The 17,446-nt window shown below is 48.2% G+C and overlaps 1 protein-coding gene across 1 annotated transcript in view; it reads right to left on the bottom strand.

Moving 5' to 3' along the window:
* The window catches only part of LOC119444973 (glutathione hydrolase 1 proenzyme-like), a 134,700-nt gene that overhangs the window by 108,076 nt on the left and 9,178 nt on the right, over positions 1–17,446 (bottom strand). The gene's annotated exons all lie outside the window — the stretch shown is intronic.

The following is a 17,446-nucleotide window of genomic DNA, read 5'->3' as shown; positions in this document are numbered from 1 at the left end:
AGCGCACATCATGAAATATCAAATCAGATGAGGTAGATGCATCTGGCATATATGTGCATATATAAACACACGTATCGACAATAAGATATCAAAAATACCAAAGCTGTTATACGTGCATAAATAATGTTGCAAGAGCAAGAAAGAAACAAGTGATCATCATGTTTACTAGTGAAAATTCTGATATCAGGAAGATTGTAGAGTTTTTTTTAATTTGCTTAGAGTTACAATATCTTATCCGTCCTCTGGGATTGTAACATTGTGTCACAAGTGTATCATTTAAAATTCATTGTTTAACGGCCATAACTTGTTCTTACTCTATTAATAATGTAAGCAGAATGTCTAGGTATAAATGGAAAGTTCGAGGAACATTCCGAGATATAGCATCATTGATATGAAGAACGTGATGGGAAGCGAAAACAAACATCAGAGTAATTATTCAGTATATAATAAATGTTACAAACTTATGCCACTACTGTTGCACTGCTATACCAATATGCGTTACTAGTGATTACTTATATCGCCATATTTTGAAGCGTAAGTGCACTTAGGTTCGTGTGAGTTCGGTAACCACAACCAAAAGCAGCAGTGTAAGGGACTTTATATTTAGGCATAGTATAGTTGTTTCTTCAACTACATTGGTCTCTGTATTTAATTTTTCTGTCTTTTTTGACCACACCTATTGCGCAGGACACTTTAGCACGCATGTGATTTACGTCATTTGTAGATCATCATCATCAGCAGCAGCCTATATTTATGTCCACTGCAGGACGAAGAAGGCCTCTCCCTGCGATCTCCAATTACCCCTGTCTTGCGCTAGCGTATTGCAACTTGCGCCTGCGAATTTCCTAACCTCATCATCCCACCTGACTTTCTGCTGTCCTCGACTGCGCTTTCCTTCTCTTGGTATACATTCTGTAACCCTAATGGTCCACCGGTTATCCATCCTACGCATTACATGGCCTGCTCAGCTCCATTTCTTCCGCTTAATGTCAACTAGAATATCGTCTACCCCCGTTTGTTCTCTGATCCACACCGCTCTCTTCCTGTCTCTTAACGTTACTGCTAAGATTTTTCGTTCCATCGCTCTTTGTGCGGTCCTTAACTTGTTCTTGAGCCTCTTTGTTAACCTCCAAGTTTCTGCCCCATATGTTAGCACGGGTAGAATGCAATGATTGTACACTTTTCTTTTCAACGACAGTGGTAAGCTCCCAGTCAGGATTTGGCAATGCCTGCCGTATGCAATCCAACCCAATTTTATTCTTCTGTAAATTTCTTTCTCATGATCAGGGTCCCCTGTGAGTAATTGACCTAGATAAACATATTCCTTTAAAGACTCTAGAGGCTGACTGGCGATCCTGAATTCTTGTTCCCTTGCCAGGCTATTGAACATTATCTTTGTCTTCTGCATATTCATCTTCAACCCAATTCTTGCACTTTCTCGATGAAGGTCCTCTATCATTTGTTGTAATTCCTCTCCATTGTTGCTCAATAGAACAATGTAATCTGCAAACCAAAGGTTGCTGAGATATTCGCCGTCGATCCTCACTCCTAATCCTTCCCACTCTAAGAGCTTGAATACTTCTTCTAAGCATGCAGTGAATAGCATTGGAGAGATTGTGTCTCCTTGCCTGACCCCTTTCTTGATAGGTATCTTTCTACTTTTCTTGTGGAGAACCAAGGTAGCTGTGGAATCCTTGTAGATATTTGCTAAGATTTTCACGTATGCCTCCTCTACTCCTTGATTACGCAATGCCTCTATGACTGCTGGTATCTCTACTGAATCGAATGCCTTTTCATAATCTATGAAAGCCATATAGATAGGTTGATTGTACTCCGCAGATTTCTCGATTACTTGATTGATGGCATGTATATGGTCCATCGCAGAATATCCCTTCCTGAAGCCAGCCTGTTCTCTTGGTTGACTGAAGTCAAGTGTTGTCCTGATTCTATTGGAAATTATCTTGGTGAATATTTTATACAATACTGAAAACAAGCTAATGGGTCTGTAATTCAATTCTTTAACGTCTCCCTCCTTATGGATAAGTATAATGTTGGCGTTCTTCCAGCTCTCTGGTACACTTGAAGTTGTGAGGCATTGCGTATAAAGGGCCGCAAGCTTTTCAAGCATGATATCTCCTCCATCTTTGATTAAATCTACTGTTATTCCATCTTCTCCAGGCGCTTTACCCCTGGTCATGTCTTTCAAGGCACTTCTAACTTCATCGCTAGTTATAGAGGGAGCTTCTGTATCCGGTTCATCACTATTTCGAATGAAAGTAGCTTGGCTGTTTTGGCTACTGTACAGGTCAGTATAGAATTCTTCTGCTGCTTTTACTATGTCATCGAAATAGCTGATGATATTACCATGCTTATCTTTCAGTGCATACATCTTGCCTTGTCCTATGCCTAGTTTTCTTCTTACTGATTTCATGCTGCGTCCATTTTTACGGCTTCCTCAATTTTTCCCACGCTATAATTTCGAATATCCTTTACTTTCTTCTTGTGGATCAGTTTGGACACTTCAGCGAATTCTATCTGATCTCTTGAGTTGGACACTTTCATGTTTTGTCGTTTCTTTATTTGGTCCTTTGTTTCTTGGGAGAGCTTCCCTACAGGTTGCTTTGGTGCCTTACCTCCCACTTCAATTGCTGCTTCTGAGATGAGCCTAGTTACGGTTTCATTCATTAGCTCTATGTTATCTTCATCTTCCTGTTCTAAAGCTGCATATTTGTTTGCGAGCACCAGCCTGAATTGGTCTGCTTTCACCCTTACTTCGTCTAGGTTGGCCTGTTTCCTCTTGACTAATTTCACTGTTTCTCTCTTCAAATTGAGAGAAATCCTAGACCTCACTAACCTATGGTCACTGAACTTTACCTTACCTAACACTTCTACATTCTGCACTATGCTTGGATCGGCAGAGAGTATGAACTCTATTTCATTCCTTGTTTCTCCATTAGGGCTTTTCCCGGTCCACTTCCTGTTGGTGCGCTTCCTTAAGAATGTATTCATTATTCGGAGCCTATTCCTTTCCGCGAATTCCACCAACATCTCTCCTCTTGCATTCCTAGAATCGATGCCATAGTTTCCAATTGCTTGCTCGCCAACCTGCTTTTTGCCCACTTTTGCATTGAAGTCGCCCATGACTACAGTATACTGAGTTTGCACCTTTCTCATTGTTAATTCCACATCTTCATAAAACTGTTCTATCTCTTCATCATCGTGACTGGAAGTTGGGGCGTAGGCTTGTACTACCTTCATTTTGTACCTCCTATTCAGCTTTATTATGACGACTGCTACCCTCTCACTAATGCTGTCAAATTCATCAATGTTGCCCGCTATGTTGTTATGGACTAGAAATCCTACCCCGGATTCTCTCTTATCTGGAAGACCTCTGTAGCAGAGGACGTGGCCGTTAGTCAGCACTGTGTAAGCTTCACCAGTTCTTGTAACCTCACTAAGGCCAATAATATCCCAGGCAATGACTGATAATTCCTCAAATAGTCCTGCTAAGCTAGCCTCACTCGAGAGGGTGCGCGTGTTTAACGTTGCCAGGTTCAGTTTCCATTGGCGGCCTGTCCGGACCCAGAGATTCTTAGCACCCTCTGCCACGTCGCAGGTCTGACCGCCGCCTTGGTCAGGTGCTCCGCAGCCACTGGGGACTGAGGGTCATGGGTTAATTGTCGGAGTCATTTGTAGATACAGATAGCTGAATAAATGTAACGCCCGAGAAACGTTTATAGCTAATTGGTGTTAAATGAGTTTTGGAGGAAACTATAATCGGTTCATTGTTTACAATTTTATTTTTCGTTCTAAGTAACGAAAACCTCGATATGACCGCATTAAGTTCCGAGCGGTTATTCTTACATATTAGTTCCAATTATTCATTTTTTATAGATTTACTACCTTCGCTATGCCATGTAGATAAGAATCAGTAATGAGCATATACTTGTCCGCATACTTTGTAGTTCCGGACATGACGGGAATATTCAGAGTATCATTTGTGTAGAGTGTAAACAAAGTTGCAGTTTCGTCCAAAAGCGAAGCATCGATTGCGATTGCAAATTATTTAACAGCTATACAAAGTAAGGGTGGCAGTTTGATCGGCCGTATGGACTTGTAAACGTTCGCTTACTAACTAAATTAAGAAGCATAGGGATACAATGTTTAAGTTTCCGGAATGCAGCGCCCCCAAGTAGCGCTCCCCTTTTGTGTTGCTACTGCGCCATGCCTAGCGGGCAAGTGATAAGTGGCCGCGGTAGTCGGCGTTCTGGCTGAGACGCAATTAGGGAGCCTATATGCAAGCACAGTTCTTTCATGTAGGCTCCCTAGACGCAATAAACATGTGAGTTTATCAAGAGCAGGCGTGCTTGGCCTGTTTCTTCAGTGGCTGCCCTTCGCGGGCCAACATGGTTCACATTCAATGAGCCATGCGCAATTGTATCAACTGGCGACGAGGTGAAAAGTTTCAAGCGAGTCGGCGTTTCCCGCCCGGCAGTTTCAAGCGAGTCTGCGTTCCTGCACGGCTCGGTCACCCGTTCAACATGCCAAATTTCGGCAGTCTCGAACCATTCGAGGGGGGAGGAAACGACTGGCCCAGCTATGTGGAACGACTCGAAGCATTTTTCGCGGTGAACGATATCGCCGAGGACAAGCAAACGTCCGTATTTATCCTATGTTGCGGGCAGAAGACGTATGCGTTACTTCGCAACTAGGGAAGACCCGACAAGCCGAGTGACAAAACCCTTAGATTCCTTTGGTTCTTGGAAACTACTATTGCCCGAAGCCGTCTGCAATCGTGCAGCGTTTACGCTTCAACTCCCGCGTTCGCTCGGAAGGCGAATCTACGAGCGGGTTCATTGCAGCGCTAAATGCCTTTATGAGCATTGCAACTTCGTTTCCGAACTAGAAAACATGATACGCGACCGTATTGCTTGTGGTGTGAACAACGCAGACATTCAAACAAGATTGCTCGAAAAAGCAGACCTCACATTCCAGGATGCCGTGCAGACAGCCCTAGCAATGGAAGCAGCAAAAGAGGATGCCGGGGAGATTGCACAAGCTAACCCTAACGGCACCTTTTCGACCTTCCGCGTCTCTTCAGGCTCCGTGGCCGTCACCTGCTATCGCTGCAGGGGTGGACACCTGGCATCCGAATGCAAGCATGTGAAGACCGTCTGCAGTTACTGCCACAAACGGGGTCATCTGGCGAAAGTTTGCAGCACGAAACGAAAGGACAGCCAAGCCCGAAGCTGCAGTTCTCACAAGCAGCGTTCGTCCACTGCACGAAATTCGCAGTCGTCTAGCAACCGCCTTCGCGTGCACACTGTAAAATATGAAGATGCCGCAACAGCTTCGTCTTCAGAAGCCTACGACATGTGGCAAATTAACTACGCCGAACCACCTCCGCCGTTCACCGTCACCGTTCACGTTTGCGGCAAGCCGCTCCGCATGTAAGTGGACACGGGGACAAGCGTCTCCGTCATTGCAAAGTTGCGGCTTCTACAGTTTCTGCCTTCGGTTAATGTGCAGCCGTCGCAAGTGTTTCTGCGAAGCTATTCCAGGGAACTGAAAAAGTTGAAGGCAAGGCTGATGTCCTTGTGAAGTTTCATGACAAGGAGGCAGATCTACCAATTTTTCTGACCGGGGACAGTTCACCTACTCTGCTAGGACGCAACTAGATGCGCGAGCTGGGCATCGGTCTGTCCAATGTTGAAGTAAATATGCATGCGCTTTCTGACATCAAATACCTAGTCCAAGACTTTGCAGGGGTGTTCAAAGAAGGTCTTGGTACATTCAAAGGTGCTAAAGCATCATTACATGTTCCTTCTGATGCACCACCCCGGTTCTTCAAGCCACGCCTTCTGCCATATGCCTTGACAAATGAAGTCACACAAGAAATACGATTAAGGAGAGATTCCATCATTGTTCCAGTGAAAACATCAAGGTGGGCTACACCTATTGTTCTTGTAAAAAGGGATGGGTGCATCAGAATCTGTGGAGATTTTAGTGTCACCATCAACCCAGTAGCGACAGTGGACAAATATACAATTCCAAGGATTGAGGACCTGTGGACTGTCCTTGCAGGGGGTGAGAAATTCACCAAATTGAATTTGCGTGACGCGTGTCAGCAAGTAGTGCTTGATGAGGCCTCCAGAGGATACGTCACAATTTCGACACACATGGGGTTGTTTCAGTACACCCGCTTGCCTTTTGGAGTGTCGTCAGCTCCTGCTATATTTCAACGTGAGATGGAGAACTTGCTGAGAGTACTACCACATGTGGCCGTCTATTTCGGTGACATTCTTGTCACAGGTGCTAATGATGTGGAGCACTTCAACAACCTTCATGCTGTGCTTCGCAAGCTTCAAGAATCTGGCCTCAAAGTTAAACTCGAGAAGTGTCATTTCTTCGTGTCACAAGTGTAGTATCTTGAGCACATCATCAGCAAGGAAGGCCTTTCCCCGAACGTCGTCAGGTGGCTGCCATTCTGCATGCCCCTGTGCAAAAAGACGTCAAAGAACTTCAGAGTTTCTTGGGACTTGTCAATTTCTATCGGCGTTTTTTGCCTAATCTTTCTGCACTTCTTTCTCCCCTGCACTGTCTTCTTTGTGATGGAAAGAAATGGGAGGGGGGGGGGGGCAGGATCAGCAAATGCATTCACAGCCTGCAAGCACCTGGTGACCTCAGCTCCAATTCTCCTGCATTTCCGCCCTGACAGGCCTCTGTTTCTCAGCTGTGACGCGTCACCTTATGGTATAGGTGCAGTTCTGGCTCACAAAGATGCTGATGGCCGAGAACATCGCATTGCTTTTGCCTCACGGAGCTTGTAAAAAGCAGAACGAAACTATAGTAAATTTGACAGGGAGGCCCTGGCACTCATGTTTGGTGTAGATCGGTTCCACCAGTACTTGTGGGGCATACCGTTTGAAGTAGACTCGGACCACAAGCCACTTCTCGGACTGCTAGGTGCCAACAAGCCTGTTCCTGTGCAAGCATCACCAAGATTCGTCAGGTGGGCTCTAAAGCTATCCGCGTACAAGTACGCACTTGGATACAAGCCTGAAAGAGAACTTGGCCATGCTGATGCTCTTAGCAGACTGTCACTACCGAACGACAGCAGCGCACTGCCTGACCCTGCCGAGATTTTCATGTTGAAGGAGGCCTATCCACGACTTCTTTCACCGGCTGCGGTGGCATGAGCCACCAGGAACGATCCAGTTCTGGGTCACGTTGTGCATTCTGTATTGAAAGGAGAGAGGCTCCCAGCTGGGCCAGAGTGGAACCCTTTCAACACAAGAAGCTCAGAACTCAGTCTCCATGAAGGCTTCTTAATATGGGGATCAAGAGTCGTGGTTCCCAAATCACTGCCGGCCCAAGTACTTGGAGTACTTCCCGCCAGTCATCCTGGTATTGAAAAAAGCAAAATCATTGCCAGGAGCCATGTCTGGTGGCCAGGCATAGATAATGACATTTTCAACAGTGTGAAAAGCTGCGCTACCTGCCAGGCTCAACAATGGGCTCCGCAGCCGGTCCAACAGGTGCCATGGCCGTTTCCGCACCGACCCTGGTCCCTGCTTCACATTGATTTTGGGGACCATTTCTTGGACACGCGTTCTTAGTCATCGTGGATGCTTTCTCGAAGTGGATAGAAGTTTTCCTTGTGTCATCCATATCTACAGAATCTACCATTTCTGCCCTGAGAATCGCATTCGCTCAGCATGGCCTCCCTGACGTAATAGTCTCTGACAATGGCCCTGCATTTACCAATGCACAGTGCCTTGAGTTCCTAACTCGAAACGGAATACGCCGCGTGCTTGTACCACCGTATCAACCCGCCTCGAACGGTGCAGCAGAATGGCTGGTACAGTCTGTAAAGAACAAACGTAAAAAATCTGCTCGGGCGATTTCAAAACACACATTTCCAGGTTATTATTTCATTATCGGACAACCCTACATGAAGTAACTGGTCGGCCAGCATGTGAGCTCCAAATGGGGAGAGTGTTCAAGACTCCGTTGGATGTCCTGCCGCCTAGTCGACAAGCATCGGTGCTCTGAAAACAACTGAAACAGAAGTTGAATGCTGACAGAGGGTCACGGCAAGAACCATTACTCCGACCAGGAGATAAAGTGTATGCGAGAAACTTCCGCACAGGTACAGCACGGGTACCTGCCAGTGTTTTGGAAGTCAATCCACTGTCGGCCCATCTCCTTTGTCAAGACGGTTCGACATGGAACCGACACAATGACCACTTGCGCCTTGCGCAGACGGCGCCATTTCGTCCGGCTGGTGCAGAAGGTTTTTCTCAACTGGTGCAGCTGCTCATCCATTCTCCAGCGGTCCCGCATGTGCTTCATGAGAAAGAACCAGACGTAGTACATCTCCCAGCTGCACCCGGCGTCCTACATGAGGAACAATCGCCTGGAAGTGTATCTGGAAGTAGCTGTGCCGTGGACAACCATGTCATGGCTGCACCTTGCACTCCATAGTTGCGGCGTAGCACAAGAACTCAAAAACCTGTTATCAAGTGCTCCCCGTAGCATGTATCTTAAGAGGGGAGGAGTGATACAATGTTTAAGTTGCCGGAATGCAGTTCAATCAAGCAGCGCTGCCCTTTTGTATTAATACGACGCCATCCCTAGCGGGCAGAACGCCGCGGTAGTCGACGTTCTGGCTCAGACGCAATAAACATGTGCGTTCATCAGGACTAGGCGTGCTTGGCCTGTTTTTTTCCGTGACTGGGCTTAGCGGGCCAACTACTAGGCGTGCTTGGCCTGTTTCTTCGGTGGCTGCACTTCGCGGGCCAATATGGTTCACATTCAATGAGCCATACGCAATTGTATCACATGGTGTAACGTGCGCTCTGGCAAACATGAACACATCTCACTCGATAACTGCGGACACTCGCTGTGAAAACGCTGGCGCGAGGTACAGCGGCAACAGCCGCGAGCGAATTGACCTTCGTGCTGCTTCTCGCTTCTACGCGAACTAAGCAGCGAATACACAGCGCACACGAAACTATTAGCCCTCGCCCGGATCGCCTAGACTACAGGTGTATGTGCACATCGTAGATTGCTTTCAAGATAGTGTTCGCGCTGCTGCGCTCAGCCCTGTGTTGGGCTGCTGAGCACGAGGTCGCGGGATCGAATCCCGGCCACGGCCGCCACATTTTGATGGGGGCGAAATGCGAAAACACCCCTGTATTTAGATTTAGGTACAGGTTAAAGAACCCCAGGTGGTCCAAATTTACGCAGTCCCCCACTTCGGCGTGCCTCATACTCAGATCGTGGTTTTGGCACGTAAAACCTCATAATTAAATTTCTTTTGCGCTCAACCCTGCCATACGCAGCCACCACCGAGGTAAAACGCATCCGTCCCGCCTCCCTGAGCCTAGCTCACCATGGAAGACGGTGCCCTTCCTCCCTACCTTTCTCCATTGTGCCTACCTCCATGCCTTCATACTTGTCAAACGTTTCTACATTATCAGTAGTGGCGTCACGTCATCGTTAACCCTAGTCGTCTTCGTATTAGTAAGAACCACACATTGTTTTCATGGTACAATTAAAACAATCTAATTAGCCAAAAACATTGCTCTGATGCTTCGACGCCACTTCTTTGGGTGTGTTCATTGACTCTGCAGCTAGGACCCCAAAAGCTAATCCTACTGCTCACATTCACCTTCTGGTGTCCACCCGCTGCGAAGGCCAATCATGCGTTAGGGTTCCTCGTTCACGCGTACATCAAATTAAAACGAGTGCACTTTGCGCTGTTGCGGTGGTGTGATGTTGGGCAGTCGTAGCACCTCCGTCAAAAATTGAAACACTAAATGATTGCGTATGCTTCTGCAGGAGCTCCACTCGCACCACTTGGTCAGATTAGCATTATGGTGATCGGTTCACTATGTCGCAAAGAAGACTCACAGCATCCCTGAATGGACCAATAATATCGGTCCTTCCAGTGGTGGCACAAATACCCGCGATCAGATATCGGAATTTTTCAATTCGTAGAGACATAATTGAAACAATAACATCCATGACTGAATTTCAACACCTAAAATTTCCGTGGAACAATACATTGGTGTCATCAAGACAATCGGAAGTAATAATCACAAAATTACGCTGCCGTGTCCCACCATTAAACCTATATTTTACACAGGGCTGGTCTGGCGATATCGCCGCTGTGTCCATTCTGTCTAGAAATAGAAACCATAGAACACTACTTTTTAGTATGTCGCCGGTTATAAATTACAAAGAAAAAGACTTCTTGAAATTCCGCTCGCTAAATTAGGGGTAAATTTAACATCAGAAATAGTACTCTCTTTCGGTGCTCGGTATTCGGCTTTAGCCACAGGGAACGTGTTTTGATGCCGTTTGTAATTTCATTCAATCAACTAAACGAATAAATTTTAAATACATACTTTCACACCTAGAGATATAGCATGACATTTATATTATAAAAGTGCAGTATAGGAAAATTATTCTGTCTGTTCTGATTACTAAATTGCACTGTAACAGTAGTTTCAAAAACCGTACCTAAAAGTTCAGGGGTGCCCAATTCTTGGCCAATCCCCCGGAGTGGTACGAGCCATGTGGAGAAGCATCATCTCTGTGTCTGAGGATATCATCATCATCATCTTTTGGCGGGAGCAAGGTGTCGGCCTGGCGGTTTGATTCCAATGTAAATATATTGTAAATAGCCTCTTTCGTGTGTGTCTTTCCACACGTAACATTCTGGTGGAGGATTGCGATCCCCGTCCTCGCCACGGAACTCCGAAGTGGTCGGTACATCGTGCTTGTCACCATGCCTCCCGGTGGCGAGACTGCGTCTGCAACGGCTTCGGCTCATCCGCCTGCTCCAATCGTCACGGTTGCCCAACATCGCGACCCTGGTGTGTTCTCTGGCCTGGACGGACAGGACTTTGACGAATGGCTCAAGCTCTATGAGTACGCCAGTGCTAATAATAGGTGGGACCCAACGATTATGCTCGCCAATGTCATCTTTTATCTCGACGGCACCCCACGCGTGTGGCACCAAACGCACGAAGATGAGTTAACCAGTTGGGACAGTTTCAAAGAGAAGCTACGGGAACTGTTCGGCGACCCCATTGGGCGCAAGGTTGCCGCGAGAAAGGCTCTTGCGTCCCGTGTTCAGACATCTACGGAGCCCTACGTTTCATACATCCTCGACGTTTTGGCTCTATGCCGCAAAGCGGACGACACTATGTCTGAAGCAGGTAAAGTGGCACTTGTGCTAAAGGGCATAGCCGACGACGCTTTCAATTTGCTTGTTTTCGGCAACGTGTCGACTATCGACGCCGTCATCAAAGAATGCCTTCGCCTTGAACAGACTAAGAGCCGCCGTATTTCTCACCACATCACACGGCTACCAAACACTGCTGCTACGTCGACATGTGAGGGTCGACCTCGTCAGACGACCACCTGTGACGACGTAACCCGTATTGTTCGCCACGAGCTTGACGAGGCAGGCTTCTCCGCGACGCCTCCCGATCCGCCTGCAGCCACGATTGCAATGATTCAGGCCGTCGTACGACAGGAATTTGAGAACATGGGTCTGAACTCCGTGTGTTCAACCACTAAACCCAGCATTCACCAGTTCTCTAGCTGCCCTCCTCGTCCCCGGCAGTCATTTTCTGCTCCATACCGCAACCCGTCCGTATGCCGTACCGCCGATGACAGGCCGATCTGCTTCCAGTGCTGTCGCATCGGCCACGTCGCTCGTCACTGCCGCAACCGATGGCCACTACCTGCTCGGACGTACGCCGACGCTTATTCCCGTACCTTTCGACCTACTGCTCCCTATGCTACCCGCCATGAACCCGCTGCCGCTGATGCCCCAGCTCCGAACCTTCGCTACAGCCGCTCGCCCTCCCCTCGACGGCATCAGTCTCGTTCGCCCCAACCCCGCCGCTTTTCTTCGCCTCCCATCGCCTCCCGGATCCAGCCGGAAAACTAGCCACTGCAGCTTCTGGAGGTGAAGCGGCGTTGTCGACCCTGCCCTGAAATCCTCTGCTCACGTTGCCTACGAACCAAAACCTTCTTGACGTTGACGGCTATCGTGTCACTGCACTGATCGATACCGGAGCCCATATTTCTATTATGAGTGCTGCCTTCCGACGACGACTCAGAAAGCTCGTCACCCCAGCGTCGACACGTGTCGTCCGCGTTGCGGATGGAGGTACTGTCCCTATCGTCGGCATGTGTACGGCCCGTGTCAGCATCGCCAGCCGCCACACTCCTGTACTCTCCACTGTGCTTGCTCATTGCCCCCACGACCTAATTCTCGGCCTCGATTTTCTCTCCGCGCATTCTGCTCTTATTGACTGCTCTGCCAGTACCCTTCGCCTTGAGTCGCCGATTCTCGCAAACCTCCTGATGCACCCCAGTGCCGCTTACGCCCCACCGGCTTTATTCGCCTGCCGCCAAAGTCATTAGCCTATGTTGAACTGATGTCTTCCCCATCTGTTCCTGATGGCGAGTACCTAGTCAGTCCTCTGCCCGACATTTCACTACAGTATGACGTCACCGTGCCTCACAGTGTTCTTACTAATAATGACAACTGCACTCGAATGCCTATCTTTAACTTTGGATTGGCAAAGCAAATTCTCCCGCAAGGTATTTGCCTTGCCAAGGTTGATTGTCTCGGCGAACATCAAGTGGCAGCTTTATCAACCGATGGTTCTTCCGAACATGGCGGGCCCATCGCGCCAGCCTCGGGCGCCGATCCCAACATAAAGAAAATGGTTGCGGCAGACCTGTCCTCTGCGCAGGCTGAAGACCTTTGCCAAGTGTTATCGTCGTACCGAGATATTTTCGACTTCGACGATCGCCCTTTAGGCCAGATGCTCGTGGTCAAGCATCGGATTCCTACTGGCGATGCTACGCCCATTCACCGACGACCATATCGAGTTTCTGCGACGGAACGCCGAGTAATTCAAAATGAAGTAAACAAAATGCTAGATAAAGACATCATTGAGACTTCTTCGAGTCCCTGGGCGTCACCTGTGATGTTGGTTAAAAAGAAGGATGGCACGTGGCGCTTCTTTGTAGACTACCGTCATTTGAACAATATTACTAAGAAGGACGTCTACCCGCTCCCACGTATCGACGACGCCCTTGACTGCCTTCGTGGTTCCAGCTATTTCTCTTGTATTGATCTACGCTCTGGATACTGGCAGATTGCTGTTGACGATATGAACAGAGAAAAAACCGCGTTCATAACACCTGATGGCCTATACCAATTTAAAGTAATGTCGTTTGGATTATGCAATGCCCCTGCCACCTTTGAGCGTATGATGGACCCCTTGCTCCAGGGTTTTAAATGGTCCACGTGTCTCTGTTACCTCGACGACGTCATCGCCTTCTCGCCAACGTTCGACACTCACCTTGAGCGTCTAACAACTATACTTGATGTATTTCGAAAGGCGAAGTTGCAACTCAACTCGTCCAAATTTCGTTTTGGCCGCCGCCAAATTACGGTTCTGGGCCATCTAGTCGACGCTTCCGGAGTACAGCCTGATCCCGACAAAACTCGCGCTGTCCGAGACTTCCCGGTTCCGAAGACAGCCGCAGATGTTCGCAGTTTTGTTGGGCTATGCTCGTACTTTCGCCGTTTTGTTCAAGATTTTGCGGCAATTGCTAGACCCCTCACTAATCTGTTGAAGAAAGGCATACAATTTTCGTGGGGTACTTCAGAAGCGTCCGCCTTCTCTAGTCTCGTCACTCTTCTGACCTCACCACCCATTCTCGCCCACTTCGACCCTGATGCCCCTACAGAATTGCGTACAGATGCCAGCGGTCATGGTGTAGGTGCCGTCTTAGCCCAGCGTCAGCGTGGCCAGGATCGCGTTATTGCTTATGCAAGCCGTCTCCTATCCCCATCGGAGCGCAACTATTCCATTACGGAAAGGGAATGCCTTGCTGTAGTCTGGGCAGTTGCGAAGTTCCGGCCTTACCTTTACGGTCGTCCTTTCTCCGTAGTCACTGACCATCATGCCCTCTGCTGGCTCTCATCGCTAAAAGATCCTACAGGCCGGCTTGGTCGATGGGCTTTGAGGCTACAAGAGTTTTCTTATTCCGTGGTCTACAAGTCTGGCCGCCTGCACCAAGACGCTGACAGCTTGTCGCGTTACCCTGTTGACGACTCTGACTCCTCCAATATTGACAGTGCTGCTTGAGTTTTCTCAGTATCCAAGCTCCTTAATTTCGCCGACGAGCAACGTCGTGATGCCTACATCAGAGCACTCATCGACCGTTTTGAACACGCTCTGGCCGATGCTACTCTACGCCTCTTCGTCCTCCGCGACGGTACTCTATACCGTCGTAACCTTCATCCGGACGGCTCTGAGTTCCTACTTGTCGTACCTAAACACCTTCGCTCAACCGTTCTAGAAGAGCTTCATGACGCTCCAATGGCAGGACACCTTGGCGTATCTCGAACCTATGACCGAGTACGTCGCCGTTTTTTCTGGCCGGGCCTTGCACGTTCCGAACGGCGTTACGTCGCCGCTTGTGAACTTTGCCAACGACGCAAGAAGTATTCCCAGCTCCCCGCTGGTTACCTGCAGCCACTCGACATCCCTGCCGAGCCCTTTCATCGTGTCGGCTTAGACCTTCTCGGCGCATTTCCGGAATCTACATCAGGCAACAAGTGGGTTGCCGTCGCTGCGGACTACGCGACCCGCTACGCCATAACACGCGCTCTTCCGACCAGTTGCGCTACGGATGTTGCGGACTTCCTCCTACACGATATTATTTTGATGCATGGTGCTCCGCGTCAAATGCTCACCTGACCGTGGCCGTACGTTTTTGTCCAAAGTCGTTGACGACATCATGCGTGCCTGCTCAATACAGCATAAAATTACCACCTCCTACCACCACAAACGAACGGCCTCACTGAACGTTTGAACCGCACCCTTACGGACATGCTATCTAAATACGTTTCAACCGACCACCGTGACTGGGACCTGGCTCTGCCTTACATTACCTTTGCGTACAACTCTTCCCGTCTTGAAACTACTGGCTTTTCCCCGTTTTACCTCTTGTATGGCTGAGAACCCACGCTACCACTAGACACTCTGCTTCCGTCCACTACACCTTCAACTAGCGCTTATGCCCGTAATGCAATCGCCCATGCTGACCATGCTCGCCAACTTGCGCGTGCTCGTCTGCGAGTGTCTCAAGACAAACAGGAGCAACGCTATGACCTCCGTCACCGTGATGTGCATTTTGCGCCCGGCACCCTCGTGTTGCTTTGGTCACCATCGCGTAAAGTTGGCCTTTCTGAAAAACTGCTCTTTTGTTACACAGGCCCATATCGCGTGCTCCGCCAAGTGACCGACGTCACCTATGAAATCATTCTGGCCACGCCCACTACGTCCTCCGCTGTGACAACCAGTGATATTGTCCACGTCGCCCGACTCAAACCCTACACCTCTCCAAGCGCCTTGGATATTTAACAGCACCGTGACGGCGCTTTTGCCGCCGGGGGGGGGGTAGTATTACGATATCATCTAGAGATGCTCACGAGACGAGCCGCCGTGAGAAAGACGATGAAGTGTGTCTGGGCTTTTGGCTCGAGCAAGGTGTCGGCCTAGCGGTTTGATTCCAGTGTAAATATATTGTAAATATATATATATATGGAAGGGCAGCAGCACAGCTGTTGCCTCGGCACCTTTATTCGGGTGAGCCACGCACTCAACGAAGATGACGCGCACAGTGATGATGATTATATACAGGTGAAGCAGATGAAGGATGAATACTGTGCTCACACTAATTTCCCCCTCGCGCGGAAGCGGCCACCCTGGCCGCTGTTTACAGCGGCTCGGTACGCCGTAGGAATGGTTTTAGGCGCGAAGCGTGGACTATTTCTGTGCCACGGTAGCGGCCATCGGAAGGCGGGACAGTGGGAGTGACGCGGTAGTTCACTGGCGAAGTTTGCTCGACAACAGTGTAAGACCCTATAAAACGGGACCGAAACCTTTCACACAGGCCAGCAACTCGAGTTGGTGTCCACAACAACACTTCATCTGCGGGGCTGAACAGAACGACCCGGTGAAATGCATCGTAGTGAGTTCTCGGATCCTGTTGACTTGCTGCGGTGTTGAAGCGGGCGCGATGGCGACACGCGGCAAGGCGGCACGGCCTCACTGACACCGACGAGTTCACGGCTCAGTGACGGTCATGACTATGACTTCGACCAACAACCTTAGCCTTTTCCTTCACCTAGTACCCCATCCGAACCTAGTCCATCGGTTTTTCAGTGTGCAGTTTTTTTCGCTGAGTCAATGTCATTTTTGCTGAGTAATGCTCATGACTATGACTTCAACCAACAACCTTAGCCTTTTCCTTCAGCTAGTACCCCATCCGAACCCATTGCATGGGTTTTTCAGTGTGCAGTTTTTTTCGCTGAGTCAATGTCATTTTTGCTGAGTAATGCTCATGACTATGACTTCAACCAACAACCTTAGCCTTTTCCTTCAGCTAGTACCCCATCCGAACCCATTGCATGGGTTTTTCAGTGTGCAGTTTTTTTCGCTGAGTCAATGTCATTTTTGCTGAGTAATGCTCATGACTATGACTTCAACCAACAACCTTAGCCTTTTCCTTCAGCTAGTACCCCATCCGAACCCATTGCATGGGTTTTTCAGTGTTAAACCTTTTTCGCTGAGTAGCGCATCCGAACCAATTCGATTGGTTTTTCAGTGTTAAATCTTTTTTGATGACTCATTGCGATTTTTGCTGAGTCATGCTCATGACTATGATTTTTACCATCGTTCCTTAGTGTTTACTTCCCTTAGTAGCCACATCCGAACACATTCCAGTGGTTTTTGAGTGTTGTTTTTTCGCTGAGCCATTGTCATTTTTGCTGAGTCATGCTCATGACTATGACTTCTACGAGCATTCTGTAGTGTTTCCTTCACTTAGTACCCCCGTCCGAACCCATTTCAGTGGTTTTTGAGTGTTAATCTTTTTCTCTGGGTCATTGTCATGACCTGCATGACACAGATGCCATGAGATTTATGTCATGACCTGTTACTTATGTTCGTCATACACTCCTGTTATACTATGCCAATTTCGGTACCTACCAAGTTAACGAAACGACCATGAGAGCACCAAGACGTAGGCGGCTGTTTCATGACCTACATGACACGCAATCATGACATTCTTCTCATGACATACCATTTGTGTTCGTCATATAGTCTTGTAGTATATAATATAGTAGCTAATATAGTATGCTAATTTTGGTACATACCAAGTTAACGAAACGACCATGACAGCACACAGTCTTAGGCGGCTAGATAGATGGATAGATAGATAGATAGATAGATAGATAGATAGATAGATAGATAGATACTGTCAGAGTAGCAAATGTTCGCCAAGAAATGCTTCGCATTCAAAAATAAATAAATTATGGAGGCCTGGAATGTTA

Source organism: Dermacentor silvarum, chromosome 3 (assembly GCF_013339745.2).
Source record: "Dermacentor silvarum isolate Dsil-2018 chromosome 3, BIME_Dsil_1.4, whole genome shotgun sequence".
NCBI classification, from domain to species: Eukaryota; Metazoa; Arthropoda; class Arachnida; order Ixodida; family Ixodidae; genus Dermacentor; species Dermacentor silvarum.
Note: the sequence above shows the minus strand (reverse complement) of the source record. Positions and strands in the feature narration are given on the sequence as shown.